Consider the following 19,843-nt stretch of genomic DNA (forward strand, 5'->3'; position numbering starts at 1 on the left):
AACATCTGCAATTTACATGTCTAAAATGTCTGCATTTTACATGTCTAAAACGTCTGCATTTTACATGTCTAAAACGTCTGCATTTTACATGTCTAAAACATCTGCATTTTACATGTCTAAAACGTCTGCATTTTACATGTCTAAAACGTCTGTGTTTTACGCCAGCCTACAATCTCAACATAAATTTGAAGCAAAACGTTGGCGTTTTATGTTTTTGCAAAGCTACAATCTCTACGTAAATTTGAAACAAAGCGGAGATGCTGTTTACATCCTGGACCAGGTGAGGAACATGAAGGAGAACAGGCGTTAGCAGAGCATTGGAGGGTCACTGTTTACATCCTGGACCAGGTGAGGAACATGAAGGAGAACAGGGGTTAGCAGAGCATTGGAGGATCACTGTTTACATCCTGGACCAGGTGAGGAACGTGAAGGAGAACAGGGGTTAGCAGAGCATTGGAGGATTACTGTTTACATCCTGGACCAGGTGAGGAACATGAAGGAGAACAGGGGTTAGCAGAGCATTGGAGGGTCACTGCTTACATCTTGGACCAAGTGAGGAACATGAAGGAAACAGGGGTTAGCAGAGCATTGGAGGATCACTGTTTACATCCTGGACCAGGTGAGGAACGTGATGGAGAACAGGGGTGAGCAGAGCATTGGAGGGTCACTGTTTACATCCTGGACCAGGTGAGGAACATGAAGGAGAACAGGGGTAGCAGAGCATTGGAGGGTCACTGTTTACATCCTGGACCAGATGAGGAACACGAAGGAGAACAGGGGTTAGCAGAGCATTGGAGGATCACTGTTTACATCCTGGACCAGGCGAGGAACATGAAGGAGAACAGGGGTTAGCAGAGCATTGGAGGATCACTGTTTACATCCTGGACCAGGTGAGGAACATGAAGGAGAACAGGGGTTAGCAGAGCATTGGAGGATCACTGTTTACATCGTGGATCAGGTGAGGAACATGAAGGAGAACAGGGGTTAGCAGAGCATTGGAGGATCACTGTTTACATCCTGGACCAGGGGAGGAACATGAAGGAGAACAGGGGTTAGCAGAGCATTGGAGGATCACTGTTTACATCCTGGACCAGGTGAGGAACATGAAGGAGAACGGGTCACTGTTTACATCCTGGACCAGGTGAGGAACATGAAGGAGAACAGGGGTTAGCAGAGCATTGGAGGATCACTGTTTACATCCTGGACCAGGTGAGGAACATGAAGGAGAACAGGGGTTAGCAGATCATTGGAGGATCACTGTTTAAACCCTGACCAGGTGGGGAACGTGAAGGAGAACAGGGGTTAGCAGAGCATTGGAGGGTCACTGCTTACATCCTGGACCAGGTGAGGAACATGAAGGAGAACAGGGGTTAGCAGAGCATTGGAGGGTCACTGTTTACATCCTGGACCAGGTGAGGAACATGAATGAGAACAGGGGTTAGCAGAGCATTGGAGGATCACTGTTTACATCCTGGACCAGGTGAGGAACATGAAGGAGAAAAGGGGTTAGCAGAGCATTGGAGGATCACTGTTTACATCCTGGACCAGGTGAGGAACATGAAGAAGAACAGGGGTTAGCAGAGCATTGGAGGATCACTGTTTACATCCTGGACCAGGTGAGGAACATGAAGAAGAACAGGGGTTAGCAGAACATTGGAGGGTCACTGCTTACATCCTGGACCAGGTGAGGAACATGAAGGAGAACAGGGGTGAGCAGAGCATTGGAGGGTCACTGTTTACATCCTGGACCAGGTGAGGAACATGAAGGAGAACAGGGGTTAGCCGAGCATTGGAGGATCACTGTTTATATCCTGGACCAGGTGAGGAACATGAAGGAGAACAGGGGTTAGCAGAGCATTGGAGGATCACTGTTTACATCCTGGACCAGGTGAGGAACATGAAGGAGAACAGGGGTTAGCAGAGCATTGGAGGATCACTGTTTATATCCTGGACCAGGTGAGGAACATGAAGGAGAACAGGGGTTAGCAGAGCATTGGAGGATCACTGTTTACATCCTGGACCAGGTGAGGAACATGAAGGAGAACAGGGGTTAGCAGAGCATTGGAGGATCACTGTTTACATCCTGGACCAGGTGAGGAACATGAAGGAGAACAGGGGTTAGCAGAGCATTGGAGGATCACTGTTTACATCCTGGACCAGGTGAGGAACGTGAAGGAGAACAGAGGTTAGCAGAGCATTGGAGGATCACTGTTTACATCCTGGACCAGGTGAGGAACGTGAAGGAGAACAGAGGTTAGCAGAGCATTGGAGGGTCACTGTTTACAGTACATCCTGGACCAGGTGAGGAACACGAAGGAGAATGCACTCCTCTCCCACAACTGCTGCTGAAGTGCAATAAGGCACTGAATCTCCAGTTGCTCCAGTGTAGCTGCCATTAATACAATATTCTGTGTGTGTCTGTGTGTGTGTGTGTGTGTGTGCGTGCGTGCGTGCGTGCGTGCGTGCGTGCGTGCGTGCGTGCGTGCGTGCGCGCGCATGTGTGAAAAAGGTCACGCATGATCAGTCAATACTTTCTGGTTAAATTGTGTGTGTGTGTGGGGGGGGGGGGGGGCGTAGAGGAAAAAAGCCTCTTTCCACCATATCAGCTTCTATTTGCATTAGTTATGTTTCATTATGTAAATATCACCTCGACTGTGTGTGTGTGTGTGTGTGTGTGTGTGTGTGTGTGTGTGTGTGTGTGTGTGTGTGTGTGTGTGTGTGTGTGTGTGTGTGTGTGTGTGCACGTGTGTGTGCACGTGTGTGGTTTGGAATGTATTCACATATTAACACAACAGCTCATGGATTTCCCAAAGCAAATATAATTTCATGTCACATAGCTAACTCAAATTAATAACTCATTAAGTCAAATCAACTCTCAATAACTGTCAAACTAGATGAATGATGAATAGTTTGACAGTTATTGAGAGTTGATTTGAGTTAATGAGTTATTAATTTGAGTTAGTGTGGACCAGTGATGTCACTGGTCCACACTTTAACACTCAATAACTGTCAAATTAAATGACAGACTTAAAAACCGTTTACAGTTTTCTGATATACTACTGATGTTCTAATGATACAAAGCTGGTTGAAAATCGGCGGAGTGTTCCTTTAAGGTTAGGGGTAACATTATAGCTACATATGCTAGCTTATACATACCTACATAGGTTTAGGCAGCTACAATTCTGTTTGAGGATACATCATAAGGTTTTGGGTATATGATTAATTAAATAAGAAAAACTTCGACTGAAAATACAACTTCATCGTATCAAATAATTTGCATGGGTTGGGTGTTGAATGGATCCGCCCATCCACCACTCCAACCCTCACACCTTTACATTCCATCACGCTATTATTTCAATGTCGAGCCACTTCCTGTTTCTAGTCGTCGTTTCTCCTCAATGCGATCTTTAGCGGCGGAGAACATCATTTCCATTTGAACACATCGTGCTCCTTTCACAGACTTTCAAGAGAGCAGCTTTTTGGCCTTTAGCTTGACACTTTTGCACCCGGGTCACTTTCCTCCATCATGAAAGAAAGAGATCTGCTTAGCTTTGTCTCCTCGCACTTGACTGCTTCATGCTGTCCTGAATGCTCTTTCCCACGGTAACTCTCTCCCATGGTATCTCTCTCCCATGGTATCCACGGGTGACTGGCCTCGGGGCAACACCATTTCCCTGGCTCTAAATAGCCAATTAGCTGAGACCTTGGAAGCCACACAGTAAGGCGGCCATTAGTAATTAGCCATTGACATTTTGGCTGCTATGGCAATGGAACGAGAGGGGCTGTGAGCTATGACTGCTTTTCAATCCTGTTATCTTTCCATCATAGCTTCTTCATGGGATCTCATCTCACAGTATAACGCAACCATCTGAAATAATTATACTAACTACTATAATAATAATAATAATACTTTGTGTCAGCTGATCCTCTCTGGGAGACCACAACATGTCCTTGTGCATTGCAAGATGGGAATCCCCCCACCCCCAATTGCAGGGTATGCCAAATAAGAGAGAGCTCAAATTTCTCAGATCTCTCTCTCTCTCTCTCTCCCTCCCTCCCTCCCTCCCTCCCTCCCTCTCTCTCTCTCTCTCTGAACATTTTTCTGTGCTAAAATGGTGAACATGAAGGACTTCAGGGATATGTGTCCACCCTTGTTTTATGGTATGCAATAAAGTACGAGAAGAAGCGTGGTTACGATCGCCATTAAACACAAACCCAAGTATTCTATTGGTTTGCCACTAACAGAAGTCAGTATGTCTATACTTTCACAGAAACATCTCAGACGTCTCAGTGTGTTGAGGTGTCCCATATAAATGTGGATGTAAAAATGCCTCGCAGCTGCTGGTTATACTGCCTGGTTGGAACTAAATGTTAAATAAGTGCAATTAATCCCGCTGTCTCTCTTTGTTCTTGTGAGCGGAGTCCTTGGCAGCCCTTGGATGCTAGCCAGGAGTGCCACTTGAATAATCAAAGAGCGTCGCAAACTACAGTAGGAAACTCTTTTTTGAAAACCTTGAAGAAATCCTCGGTGTATAATCAATGACGGCAAGCAAGGGCAGAGGAGAAAGAAGGAACACAGTAGGACAACTCAAAGCTGGTTCAGATAAGCAAGGAAACACTCTAAAAGGTCAGGCTAAGGTGTTGTGTAGTACACCGCTGCAAGGCTGCTGATTAAAGCCATACTATTCACCTTCTGTTCCAACACAGGGGTCAGCCAGTTACTTCCTGTTGTGTTTACACTTCCTGTGACAGTAGCCTACAGTACTAGTGACCAGGAAAAACAGGCGCTTTTTTGAACAGGAAGTCATAACACAACTGGGTCAAGTGGGCGGGGCTACATAAGGTGAATACTGTATACTAGGTGACATCATGGGTTTCTTTGAGCCTCCCACTCGTGTTAACACGAGCAACGGGATCCGTGTCCCATTAGCTCTAATGCAATGATAATGGCTGTGTAGCTTGAGCTAAGAGCTAACGTGTGTTGGTGTCTATCAGGTTTCTACGGGGGAGGCAAACACAAGGAAGAGAGGCTCCTAGTGGAGAGGGATGACATTTCGGGCACTCCTGCAGCCCGGGTGTGAACTGGCAGTGGACTGACTCACTCAGGAAGCCGTGACAGGCCGGTGTTAAGTCTACCTTTCAGCAGAACGTCCACAACCTCCCTCTGACCTACATTCTCATTACTGGACAATAACAGCAGAGAGGATATTGTGGAAGCTGGGCAATTTGAACAGAACTCGCCGGCTGTGAGTATGCTCACAGTTTCTCCAAAACCCTCCTGGGACAATCTCATATTACTGGAGGCGGAGGATGGTTTTTGTCAGGCGTTTCCTGTCTCAATAATACATCTATTGTTATTTCTTGCTATGAGCAGAGAGGGTTTTTGGAGGTAGAGTAAAAAAAAATATTTCAAGGCTTTCAAAATCTATTTTTCACGAGCTCCATTGCCTTCACAGAGAGAGTTCATTTTTAATAGGACAGAAAAATGTTCCAAAATATAGTGCGAGCCGCAGCACTGAACCGTTGTGTTTGGATAGCATTCACAGTTATCCAATTCAAATGATAAAGTCAGTTGAGGGCAGTCATGTTCAGTATCGTCTGAAAGTGGACCTGTGCTTATTCCTAAAAGAAGAAGAGGAAAAAAGATCCTAGTGAAACAAATCATGTGCAAATGCAATCATAAGCATGCCGATACAAAATGGACCTTTAGAGATTCAATCAAATCCACTACAGCTCGATAATTGTTCTGATGATGCAGTTGCAGTTCAAATTCACATGGCAAGATATTAAAGAGGTTAAAAAAGAATAGAAGCTTCCTACAAAGTTTTGTGGTGCTAGGTGAATCCGAAGTTAGCCACCTCTTTGTGATTGGCCGTGCCCCCTTTTGGCCAGTAGGCATGGAAAGTTAAGCAGTTCTTCCTTGGCCCACGACCAACCTTTCAACAAAGTTTTGTTGTTTACGTGAATCCATTTGGAAGTTATAGGCACATTTTTGTGATTGGCCACGCCCCCTTTGGCCAGTGGGTTTTTCTGCAAATCTGTTCATAACTTTTCTGAGATATCCTACAGACAAACATGTCTTTCAGAATTTGAACCAGCAGCAACTTCCTCCAAGTACAATATGATCTTGCCCTACTTTCAGGTGTACGTGAATAATACATACAAGTAATGGCATTTATGAAAGTATGCCAGTATGATTTAGATAATGTCAAATGTTCCAGGAAATTGTTTGACCATTCTCAGTGGAGCCTGAAAAAGAGGACATGGCCGGTTGGAGGATGAGTAAGTGAGGAGGAGGAGAGGCAGGATATATGGTGGACGAGGTACATTCAAAATGCCAACAGCCGCAACCTCATCTGTAAAACACAGAGGTGGCATTTACCTGACCGCAGGGCAGCGGACGAATACAGCTTTCGCCTCCCTTCCAATTTCCATCGTCTGTTCCCTCTTCACCTCCGTCTTGTCCTTTCTCTCTTTCCTTCCCAGTTTCCTTTGCACCACTTGCCCCCCCCCCCTCCCCACACACACACACACACACACACAAACTCCTCCCCCCGGCCCCACCACCCCCACCCCCTCACGCCAGCCCTTCCGCTCGCCTGCCCCTCAGGCAAGGGTGCTGTCTTGTGCAAGGCGTGTGCCTGATAAATGAAGAGGCAGACTTGTGCTCGCGCTGGGGGCCCCGGCCGCGCACGGGGGGCTAAATCACCACCATTGATTGTGCAGCTTCGACGCACTGACAAAGGCCATGATCACTCATCTTGTTAAAAGAGGATTATCGGCCTGTTTGTATCTTGTTACACCCATAAAGATTTCTCTTCCTCCCTCTCCTCTCCCAGTTGAACACATTAGCCGTTTTTCTCTGCCCTAATTTGCTGCACGGATCAACCTCCACGTTGGTTTTGCTCCCCGATAGAACGGTGCGTTTTTGGATGCTGTTGGTTTTCTGGGGAGGCACGCCCGCTGTTGGTTTTCTGGGGAGGCACACCCGGTTTAGCATCATTTTCCGTTGAAACGGCGGAGGGTGTGGAGACGTGCTGATTCACGACTGCTTCGATTTTCTGGCTGGTAAATAAGACTGGCACAAAAAGGAGGTGTTGTTCAGCTCTTGGCCTTGCTTTGCTCAGGGCTGTTTTTCATCACAGCGGTGAGGTTGTCATTGTGCCGGACAATTTTGACCCCAGCAGTTTGCCATAGGACAGTCGCTTCACGGGCTCCAAGAGGAATCAATCACTCCGTTTGCCATTCCTTTGTCCCAGCATGTTGTGACTGTGCCGGGCTCATGCAGTACATCACCTTTTGAAACACCTGATAGCATTAGCCTGATAATGACTGCAATGATTAGCATATTCATTGATAAAGTAATTAGAATGTCATTTACAAACAGTTGAGAAGTGATGGTGTACTGTTCTGCGGTGCAGCATTGTGTCATCTGCGTAATGATATATTATAGGCGGGCTTTTCCCAGAACGGATGTGTGAATGTGGGTGTGCGTTTGTGCCTGTGTGTGTGTGTGTGTGTGTGTGTGTGTGTGTTCATATTGGTGGGTGGGGGTCTAATGGCGTATCACTGCCAAATCGGGAACTCCCTGGCACAAAGCCTCTCATTTACCTCCTCAAGCTCTTTGTCTTTTTGGCAAGTGCTCAACACAGACAAATGACAAATGAATTCACAGAGAAAATGGAGCACCAGCGTGTTCGGGGGGCCCCTGGTATACCAATCCATACTGTAGCGAAAGTGCCCGCTCCATCTAATTACAACCAATGGAGGTTAATCCCTGCTTTCAAAAACTATCTCCGTGGCAGGCGCTCTCCCTGGCACAATATCAAGTCACGAAACAATAAGTCGACTAAAAAGATTTTCAATGAGACGTCATATTCTGAATAATGCATTTTCCACGCACCAGCAAACAGGAGAGAGATGAGGACGTGTTGCCGGGTGGATATGGCTTCAAAATCAGTGAGGAATTGAGTAACTCCAGATTAATGAACCCTATAAATGTCTAGAACAGTGGTTCTCAACCTGTGGTACGGGTACCACTCGTGGTACGCAGGGCTCCCTCCCTCTCATATGTTCATATGGGGGTCATTTCTGAGGTGGTACTTGACGTAAAAATGTTGAGAAGCACTGGTCTAGAATGTAACTGGCCACAAACGGTTTGCAAAATTGTATTTGGATGATCTTATCTCTGCTGTTACAGTATCGTCAGTATTGCATCTTATCTTATATCAAAGCCTGTTCATTTCCCTTCACAACTGTCTCATTTGTAAGGATCCTGCATTTGTGAGCTGAGCAGCACAGCTGATTATGTCAGTAGCTCCAAAGTCAAACATGACAAACAGTGTGTGCTCCTGTTGGTATTGAGTCTATTGTTTTGTGTTGTTTGGGGGATTGGATGATTGAACTCCTGATATGAGTAACAATGAACAAAAAAGACGTATTGGCAATTGTGCTTTTTATTCCTTGAACACAGTCAGGAGCCTCAGTAGCGGGTGGAAGAACCTTACGCAGCCTCAACAGCCTGGCACCTGCTCCTCGTGCTCTGGGAGGATGGCATTCCAACACAACCACGTTGGCTGAGCTGCGATGAATCCTGGTTGAGGAATGGAATGGCGTCCCACAGCAATGTGTGACCAGGCTGGTGACCAGCATGAGGGGGAGGTGCCAGGCTGTTGAGGCTGCGTATGGTTCTTCCACACTCACTACTGAGGCTCCTGACTGTGCTCAAGTGCAAAATTGCCAATATGTCTTGTTTGTTCATTGTTACTGATAGAGTTCAATCATCCAATCCCCCAAACAACACAAAACAATACAGTCAATACCAACAGGAGCACACACTGTTTGTCATGTTTGACTTTGGCGCTACTCGCATAATCAGCTGTGCTGCTCAGCTCACAAATGCAGGATCCTTACAAATGAGACAGTTGTGAAGGGAAATGAACAGGCTTTAATATAAGATAAGATACACTGCCGATACAGTAACAGCAGAGATAAGATCAATTATCACACACACAATTTTCCAACTTTTTGGCATGTGTGTGTGTGTGTGTGTGTGTGTGTGTGTGTGTGTGTGTGTGTGTGTGTGTGTGTAGGTGTGTGTGTGTGTGTGTGTGTGTGTGTGTGTAGGTGTGTGTGTGTGTGTGTGTGTGTGTGTGTGTGTGTGTGTGTGTACAATATATATATACCGTATATATATATATATATATATATATATATCACTGATTCTTGAGAGTTGGGACAAAACAGGTTTTAAAAATCTTTTTTTTTTAATCCACACTATATTCATTAGAGTTATATATTTCTGTAGAGAAAAGTCTTAGCTATTTAACCATGTAAAGGAACAGGTTCTAAATAAAAACAACGTTTTTACAAATAAACATGTTTCCCTTTAGAACTTGATTTGTGTCAACTCCGTCAGACACACTAAAAAGTATACAATTTTAATTATCCCAGTCCAACAAGAATCTAAAGTTCTGAAGTATGTTGTAATAATGCTTAGTTACTCTGATATGTAATAAAATACAATATGTAAACTTAAGTTGTGATTTCACACTATTCCGAAAACCCAGATTTCTAAAAATCTGCATTTTTCAAACTTTGTTTTTAATTTTAATAGTATAAAAACAATTTCCTTAAATAAATAAGACATAAGAGGATGTAGATCAGATGCTCCTTTATTACATAAACAACATAAACTGAAGAAAGAATAAACATTTTTTTCAAAAATTAACCAAAACATACATCTGACGGTGTTGACAAAGAACTGACGGTGTTGACGAAAAACTGACGGTGTTGACAAAAAATGTGTGTGCATTACTAATTAACGAACAAATGGGTTTTTAAACAGATAGAGGTGACAATAGATTAAGAACTTGAACAAAAATGTAATTATAATAAACATAAGAATAAGTAAATTACACCATTTCCAACTATTATAGATGTCAAAAAACAGCAGTAGCGAGCACACTCCAAAATAAAGTAAATCAAGGTGCAGGGCCAAGGTAGAAACATAAAATGGAGAAAAGGCCAGCACTCTAGAATGTCCTTTATGCGTTTAATAGGTTGAGTACAGCACAGCCACAACGTACGCGTTTCAGCAGGTGTTGTGGAACGCTGATGAAGGCTACCTGCTGAAACGCGTACGTTGTGGCTGTGCAGTACTCAACCTATTAAACGCATAAAGGACATTCTAGAGTGCTGGCCTTTTCTCCATTTTACAACTATTATAAATGACACTGTTTCCAACTATTATAAATAACACTATTTCCAACTATCAAAAGAACAATGATCTCCTTTCCCTCCTCTCCCCCTGTGTTCATCTACCTCTCTACCACCTCCTCCTTCTCCTCCACCTCTTCTCCTCTTCCTCTCCACCTGTGTTCCTCTCCCCTCCTCCTCCACTTCCTCCTCTACTCTTCCTCTCCTCTTGTCTACCTCTCCTCTCCTCCACATCCTCCGTCTCCACCTCTTAGCCTGTGTGGGTCATCTGGTGCCTTTCTGGTGTGGGTCCTGTGACTAACTGGAAAGATAAATGAAAAGTGTCAGATAGATTACAATTCAATACTGTCAGTTGTTCATTTGCTTGGTCTTCATTGTGATTTTTATTTTTTAAAGTGGCATGCATGTGTGGGTGGGGGAGGGGTGTGTGTGTATGGGGGGTGAGAGAGAGTGGGTGTCAATTAGCTTATTTAAGATTTCATTTTTGTCTAACCTGCACTCATGCCTTGAGCAACAGACGTCGGACATGCTCACGCTCTATGAAGTCCATCACATCAGGGGCGATGCTGTAGATCTCTTGTGTTCGTGATTGGACTGGTGATGCATTTCCCATTAGTTTCACTATGATGTCTTCAACTGGGCAGAAACAGACATCCTTCCTGCCAAGCTTAGGTCGAACCTTTGCTGTTGGACCATGGGGATGCAGAAACTCCACTTTCACGTCTTAATGCTCAGGACCTTTCTGAGGCTCCTTATCCAACTCCTCCTCCACATCTTCCATCTCCATCTCCCCTTCCGTATCTGTCCAGCTCCTCCATTAGGGCTGCACAATTAATCGTATTTTCATCGTCATCGCAATATGAACATGCACAATAAACACATCGCAAAGACTGCCTGAAACGCAATGAATAACAAAAGTGGTTTTATTTACATGCGCCATGCATTCCCACTCAGCATCTGATCATTTTGTCTTGAGTTGTAAATCCAGCATACACCTTTCCCTTACAACAGTACGCTCTGCCCCTCTGCCAAAGCCCAAACACGCTGTGTGTAGTTTCAGCTAGAGTCAGTGTGTATTTCATTTCTTTATTCAGTGGGCACAGGCTATGTTTGGAGTCTATTAAGGTCAGGCACAAGTTAGGGCAGCTAAGTGTAGGTGGAGCCTGGGAAATGAGGGTTGACTTGAATGAACAGCTAGTCATCCCAGCATATATAGTTAGCACCCGGCTACGTCCGGACTTGTTACTGTGGTCTGAGGTAGAGAAGAGAGTTTATTTTATCGAACTCACAGTCCCGTGGAAAGATCGAGTTGAGGAGGCTTATGAGCGCAAGAAAGCTAGGTATGCTGAAATGGCAGCAGAGGCAGAGCAGCGAGGTTGGAGGGCTCGAGTGCGGCCTGTAGAGGTGGGCTGCCGTGGTTTTGTGGCAAAGTCCGTTATTGCCTTACTAACAGAGTTGGGCATTCGGGGACGGAGCCTGAAACTTGCGGTTAGCAACATGTCTCAGGCAGCAGAACGAGCAAGTGAATGGCTGTGGATAAGGAGGAAACATGCTAGCTGGGGAGCTCGCTAAGGTCAGATTGATTGTTTGTTGTTGGTCATGATTAACGGTCCGCATCAACAGGGCTGAATCATTGACAGTGGTGGTGTAGTCAGGAATGTCATACCGAACCGACCTGGATACCTAGGCTTAGATAGTGAGGTACTGTAATATGCAGTTGTGCGGTGGTAGCATGGAGGGGGGTGTTTCCAGGACGCTGGATTACACCGTTAAGCCTTCTTGAGGTGTCGTGGGCCTAACTTAACGAAACGTCGGTGAAGGAAGGTGCCCACTTGAAAACCCCAATGACATGCTTCATACTGCTGTTGGCTAGGGTAGGTAACTGGTGATTTGTGTCTTGTTTATTAGTTTGTTAGCCTGTTAGCTTGTTTTATTCTGGATTGGGCTTCTAAATGTGTTTTTCCTCGGATTTTGGCACAAGGGATAGTAACATCTTGTCCTGTGTATGGTAAATGGCCTGCATTTATATAGCGCTTTTATCCAAAGCGCTTTACAATCAGTAGATAGTCTACATTCACCCATTCATACACCGATGGCGGCAAGCTGCCACGCAGGGTGCCTACACACCATCGGGAGCAAGGAGGGTTAAGTGTCTTGCCCAAGGACACAACGACAGCAGCTGGGAGGGAGCGGGGATCGAACCGCCAACCCTTGCGTCATTGGCCGACCCGCTCTACCTCCTGAGCTAAAGCTGCCCGTGTATTAATTAATAGCATTATTAAAGCAGAAAGACATAGGAACTGTATAGCTAATATGCGGCCTACTTTAATATTTGTTTATTTATCGCAAGTCGTATCGTCATTGCTATATTGAACAATGTTATCGCACATCGCAGATTTTCCTCATATCGTGCAGGCCTATCCTCCATCAACATGGCCAAAGGTCTTTTCTTCCTTGCCGTGCTTGTATCACTTTGCTGTTCCTCTGGGTAGCCATGGAAATAGAAGGTAGCTGAGCTGAAGCACTGGCAAACCAACATCTCGCTGCAAAAGCAGGATAGTTGTCTGTGGTGGATCCTGTTCTCATGTGCAATGACCTGGTGTATTTGTCATGTTGAGGGAACCTGTTTGAGAGGTTGCATGAGAAAGTGTATCTTCCAAACTAATTGAAAACTTTTTCTTCTGTTCTTTCACCTTGTCTTTCCTTCTCTTGCATGTCATGTTTGCTCTCTGGGTCACCGTTTAATTTTTCTCTTCTCTTTCGTTGGTACTCTCTATTTCTTCTCCTTTGCTCCTCAACTGACAATTTCTGTCTGGCCATGCTTTCCTACAATACAAATTGAAGGAATGAAAAATGTATTAGAATAAGACTATGGAATCAGATTTCAATTTACTTGACACGATTCATTGATAGATTGGATTGATTGATTGATTGATTGATTGATTGATTGATTGATGTAACATCTTAAAGGTGCAGTTGGTGACATCTAGTGATGAAAATAAACGTAATGGATTTAGCAGAAATTGAATATAGGCTAATATTCATAAGCATGTTCCAGTATAATTCCATGAAAATAAGAAATGTTGCATTTTCCTGACATTAGAGTTAGCCCATAGAAGTGGGTCCCTCTACAGAGGCCACCATTCAATGTAATATTCAGTTTCACAACCAGTAGTTGCAAAAATCTACACACTGGCTTTTGTATTATAAGTGCTTGGAAAGTTACACAATAATAAGCAGACCACAGCCTACCCATGCTCTACAAGTCAGAAGTGTAGGTTATACAGTATGGTTAAATCATGTAATACATGCTATATAATGTACATTTATGTGTAAATAAAACCCTGAAATAACATTTTAATCCTTTACTATGTTCACAAATAATATTATATTAGCACATAAGAGGTTATAGGTGGATTTGTCAACTCCATCAACTTACACGTCAACTCTGTCAGACGTAGAACCTGACATAGTTGATGTCTGACTGAGTTGACGTAAGGGCATGTATTTTCCCTCCAAAACATGTATTGTACACAGCAGCAAGCTGGTTTTTCATCAGTTGCTAGCTGTCTCAATAACCTCACTAAAATGCTTAAATTCAATCCACTATGGTTAAAAAAAAACGTATTATAACGGAGAGATGGTGTTGACATGGTCCAGCTGTGACCATAGGAATATTGACATTGTTTGTCTAAAATATCAAAAAATGTAAAACTTACCAGAGCATGTGTGGTAGTGTTGCATTCAGCACAGGTGGGGAGATGAAAAGGGGTCCTCAGGGATATAGCTGACCATGCTATTTCCTGATTTAATAAGGTTTACGAAAAAGTCTGACGGAGTTGACAGAAACTGAGGACACAACTTTGATAGGGAGATTTTTACGGAAAATATTGTTTGACATTCATTTCATGCATTGTTTTATATATGTATACCCCTTCTTTTTTATTTTATATATATGTATTCACAATTATAGAGTTTTTTGTAGTTTGTTTGGGCTGGTCAATATTGTGACCTCTTGCTGAGGACAAGTACAATAACATGGATCTTCTAACCACAGACCATACATTTAAACAAATTACCTAAAAAAATATACAAATTTGTGCTAAAAAAATAACATAGGTATACACAGTTCCTTTAGATTTAACTTTGTAAGTATGTAAATCATGATGAATTTCTGGATTTTTAATATAAATTAGACTTTTCTATGTAGGACATGTTTTGTCCCGACTCTCAAGAATCAGTGATATATATATATATATATACTGTACCAGTACTCTACGTACCAGAGCCCTCCCCCTCCCCCGGTCCCGGCAGAGTAGTTCCGGAGCAGCGGATTGAGTGGCCCTGACCGCATGACCACCTTCGACCCTCCCTATAGGGCTGACCGTGGGTAGCTACTGGGACGTAAGTTGGGGCTTGGCCAGCCCCGGCTGGGTCACCTGGGCGAGGGTGTATGATGTTGCGAGACCCGAAACATCCTATGACCCCAGGGTACATCACTGAGGATACGTCCCAGTTATGCATCCATGCGATGTTTTTTTTCTTTATATACCGTATATATATATACACTGTATATATATATATATATATATATATATATATATATATATATATATATATATATATATATATATATATATATATATATATATATATATATATATAATGGCCGGCGCTATAAGTCTGTGCTCTATAGTCCCTGTCTCTAGTTCAGAGGAAGAAGGCCGTCTCTTTTGCTTGGTGCCTCTTTTCCCTTTTAGCTTGGATGGATGTGGGCTCACTCATGCATACTGAACTTGTGGGAGATGTGGAGATGTGTGAGTGCGTGTCTACAGAGGACAGGCAAAAGGGCTTGATGGTGAGGATATTAGTCATGGCAAGACTGCAGTTCACTCTCAGGCCAACTTGCTGTCAAAGCTTGACAGGCCGATGGCTTGAGGAGCACACGTCAAGGTGCCAATGTCTGCCAAAACACATGTAGTCAGGATCACTGTCATTATCAATCTGGCGGAGGGTTGAGTAAGCCAGGGAAGTTCAGCACCTATACTGTACGACTGAGTATCACCTGTCCATACGGAAGAGCCTTGACTCTCAAAGTGCATGTCCATGCCAGAAATGATCATGCGGTTGTGGTGTTGAGGGATGACACTGGTAACTGTGACTGGTAAGATGTACACTACAGGAGGAGTATTATATAGGCCATAGATGTCACGTCAGATTTGTCATCATGGTGAACATGGAGTCAAAGCCCGGGCTAAAAGCAGAGACAACCAAGTCTTCAATTCAACTGCTCCTGTTAATAAGGGATCTTGCTAAGGAAGGATTCCCCCTCACTATGTATCACAGCGGTATACCAGGAAGTCCTGCTGGTGGTCCTGTCCTGAGAGAGAGAGAGAGAGAGAGAGAGAGAGAGAGAGAGAGAGAGAGAGAGAGAGAGAGAGAGAGAGAGAGAGAGAGAGAGAGAGAGAGAGAGAGAGAGACAGAAGAGAGAAGAGAGAGTGCAACGCAGTTTCAACCTACTACATTGCTATTTTAACATATAGGACATGAAAATGCATACATGAAAATAAATAACATGCAGCCAAATATAAATAAACAGAAGTGATGATGGGAAGCACTAATTAGATCATAAAACAGTAGATAAAGCTCAAGCAAAGTGCAATTTAGTGATGGGAATTAGCACACTTTGACGGGACCCGGATCTTATGGCTCTGTTCCTTTCCAAAAGCGCTCCAGAAATATGTTTTCCTTCTTTTTTTTAGGGGGCGGGGTTTATCTGCTAAATAATCACTATTAGTCCATGAGCCAGGATCCTAAATTTGGGCCACCGGTCCCATCTGGGGGGATTAATTTGGCTGTTCAGAAAGTCGCTAGAAGTCGCCAGATGGCATCATACAATCATTTGCATATCAATATATAAGTCTGCAATTGCTATGCACACATTTAATATTAAGTGCTGACTCCACCTGCCCGGGCCAGTTTTGGCATACGCCGGTGCAGTTGCCAGTATCCTCCAGTCCATGCTCTCAGCGGAGGGAGGGGGGCTGCACCGTGTGGGAAACACTGTAGATCTTCAGACTTGCTTTCTGGGTTAGACGAGCAACTTGAGACTCGTGACTGCATCATGCACGGTTTCGACGGGGGCAATGTGTGTGTGTGTGGGGGGGGCTTGCTCGGATCACGCGCATTTTCGTACTCCACCTTCATTTTTATGTCAATTACACACCCATAACTCGTGACTGCATCTTGCACATTTTTGACGCTATGGCATTTACAAAATCTATCCACAGACATAAACACCATAAACAGGCGACGCTGGAAACGGCTCTCAAGTATCAGTTCCCTTCGTACCAAAGAGCCGTGGAATAGAATCGGATCGTTCGCGAATGTCACATCAGTGCAATTCAATGATGTGATCTAGGCCGATGGTTTAAAGTACGTAGCACTTGGAAAGAAATGAATAATGAAATAAATAAGTTCACAGTTAAACAACTTAACACATGGGTCATAAGCAATGATCACTGTTTGTGGTTGTTGTCATCCTGTCCACCTTTACCATCCTGCATGAACCAGACCTGAGACATCTGCTAAGAGGCCCTGAAAACAAAGCAATGCCAACTTGCAACCCTCATCACAAGCTGGTGAACAGTTCATCCAACGAATGATTTTCCTATTTCAGGTTGTTTCATTTGATTATCAGAGGAGGCCTTGAGGCTGAAAAATATTCACAAGGAAAGAGCTCAAAAAGAAAAAAAAAAGACATGTGATAGATAGTACGTTTGTACGGTAGAAATGTGTTTTTCCTCTTCCATAAATCATGTGGATCCCTAAAATTATCTCTGGACCCCCTGCGGTGGCCCCGACCCACAGTTTGAGAACCTCATCATTCTCATTAATCCTATGCTACCCTACTGGCATAGGATTGATGAGAATGCTGGTGAGCAAGCGTAGTCACGGTTAGACAACATATTGAGCTGAAGACAGTTAGAGGACTTCCACTTCAACCACTCTGAGGTGGTCTGAGGAGGTATTACTAATTAGTAATAAGGTATGGTGTGTGCAGCTGCAAAGAGACATTAACAGAATGATTTCTCAATAGTAGACGCGTAAAAAATCAATGAATACAAACATAACATCAGTGGAATGAATCCTAATAAGCCACTTACATGCGAATCATAAATTATAGCGTCGAGTAAAATTCAGTCTCTTCATGATATATAATGGATTATGATAAATGGTATGTCTGAATTGGCAGGATAAGGAATGAAAGCATCCCACCTGTTCCAGTTCCCCATCATTTACATGAATATTAAATCAATTCCAGCAAATAGGCTTGGTCAGTGGGCGATGCTGACAAATTGATGAGAAGTAACGATGTGTGTGTCTGTGTGTGTGTGTGTGTGTGTGTGTGTGCGTGTGTGTGTGTGTGTGTGTGTGTGTGTGTGTGTGTGTGTGTGTGTGTGTCTGTGTGTGTGTGTGTGTGTGTGTGTGTATTCGTGACGTGAGTGTGGGGGTCTAATGGCACATCACTGCCAAATCCTAAACTCCCTGGCACAGAGCCCATTTACCTCCTTGAGCTTTCTCCGAGGCGAGTGCTCAACGCAGACAAAATGACAAATGAATCGCAGGGAAAAATGGAGCGCCAGCGTGTGCAGGGCCATGGAGTAAAAGTGACTGCTCCATCTAATTATTACATCCAATGGAGGTTAATCCCTGCTTTAAATGAATAAAAATAAAACAAAAGAAAATCTTCCCTCAGCCTATAACGACAGCATCCATCAGCCAGAAAATATGCGGCAACAGAACGGATATCCCGCCCACCTTCTAAGCCTGGTTCTGCTGTTTAATCCTAATGACAGCCAGTTAGAGGCCTCGGCCGGCTGGATCCACAACGTCTCACTCACCGCTCCGTTTCATTGGCTGTGGTCTCATCATGGTGATTATGACCAGGGAAAAACAACACGATTATATAAACACCTATAGGATTTACCGTATCTTTGTTACATTTTCACAAAAATTGGCAAGATGACCCAGATTGTAACTTAACTACAATTGTTTACTTTTGATTTGCTGAGCCTAACTGTATCTGCATTTCAGGTCTGGAATATAACTGATACGGTGTAGGCATAATAAACGTCCCCGCTATACATTGTGTCACTCCATGCAATGCTAGTCTAATTATATGGCCCGGCACGATGCATGCTGTCTATGCATTGTGAGAGTATTTCTGGATAATTGCGATGACATTTAGGAATTTGAATAAATGACGTCTAAAAGTGTAGAAATCGCTGAGGACGCCAATAAAGACCCTTACATAACAAAGTGTATTATCTCACAGGGGAGCCGTCACATTGATATACCAGTGAACAATAAGGCAAGTCGTGCCAACACAGAACTGCATGATAGATGGCGTGTCCTCTCCTCTCGGCAACGTCTTGGGAAATGAAGACCTCTTTGGGGGAAGTGTTTTCAATAATGGTGCTCAGGCTCTTGAGGCGTACGGCCAATTTCATGTGCAAAGCGTCACGTACAGTAACACCTGGATTCAAAGCATCACGTACAGTAACACCTGGATTCAAAGCATCACGTACAGTAACACCTGGATTCAAAGCGTCACGTACAGTAACACCTGGATTCAAAGCGTCACGTACAGTAACGCCTGGATTCAAAGCATCACGTACAGTAACACCTGGATTCAAAGCATCACGTACAGTAACACCTGGATTCAAAGCATCATGTACAGTAACGCCTGGATTCAAAGCGTCACGTACAGTAACGGGATTCAAAGCATCACGTACAGTAACACCTGGATTCAAAGCGTCACGTACAGTAACACCTGGATTCAAAGCATCACATACAGTAACACCTGGATTCAAAGCGTACAGTAACACCTGGATTCAAAGCGTCACGTACAGTAACACCTGGATTCAAAGCATCACATACAGTAACACCTGGATTCAAAGCATCACATACAGTAACACCTGGATTCAAAGCATCACGTACAGTAACACCTGGATTCAAAGCATCACGTACAGTAACACCTGGATTCAAAGCATCACGTACAGTAACACCTGGATTCAAAGCGTCACGTACAGTAACACCTGGATTCAAAGCATCACATACAGTAACACCTGGATTCAAAGCATCACGTACAGTAACACCTGGATTCAAAGCATCACGTACAGTAACGCCTGGATTCAAAGCATCACGTACAGTAACACCTGGATTCAAAGCATCACGTACAGTAACACCTGGATTCAAAGCATCACATACAGTAACACCTGGATTCAAAGCGTCACGTACAGTAACACCTGGATTCAAAGCATCACGTACAGTAACACCTGGATTCAAAGCATCATGTACAGTAACACCTGGATTCAAAGCATCACGTACAGTAACACCTGGATTCAAAGCATCATGTACAGTAACACCTGGATTCAAAGCATCATGTACAGTAACACCTGGATTCAAAGCATCACGTACAGTAACACCTGGATTCAAAGCATCACGTACAGTAACACCTGGATTCAAAGCATCATGTACAGTAACACCTGGATTCAAAGCATCATGTACAGTAACACCTGGATTCAAAGCATCACGTACAGTAACACCTGGATTCAAAGCA

General features: G+C 43.9%; 1 pseudogene across 1 annotated transcript in view; it reads left to right on the forward strand.

The window, feature by feature from the left end:
- The first annotated feature begins 696 nt into the window (after positions 1-696).
- The window catches only part of LOC310784393 (C-X-C chemokine receptor type 4 pseudogene), a 36,206-nt pseudogene continuing 17,059 nt past the window's right edge, over positions 697-19,843 (forward strand). Inside the window, exons 1-2 of the transcript in view lie at positions 697-847; positions 4,996-5,075. The product of the transcript in view is annotated as a C-X-C chemokine receptor type 4 pseudogene (transcript). The remainder of the gene's footprint in view (positions 848-4,995; positions 5,076-19,843) is intronic.

This window comes from Poromitra crassiceps (genome assembly GCF_964638095.1).
Source record: "Poromitra crassiceps genome assembly, chromosome: 10".
Taxonomy (NCBI): Eukaryota; Metazoa; Chordata; class Actinopteri; order Beryciformes; family Melamphaidae; genus Poromitra; species Poromitra crassiceps.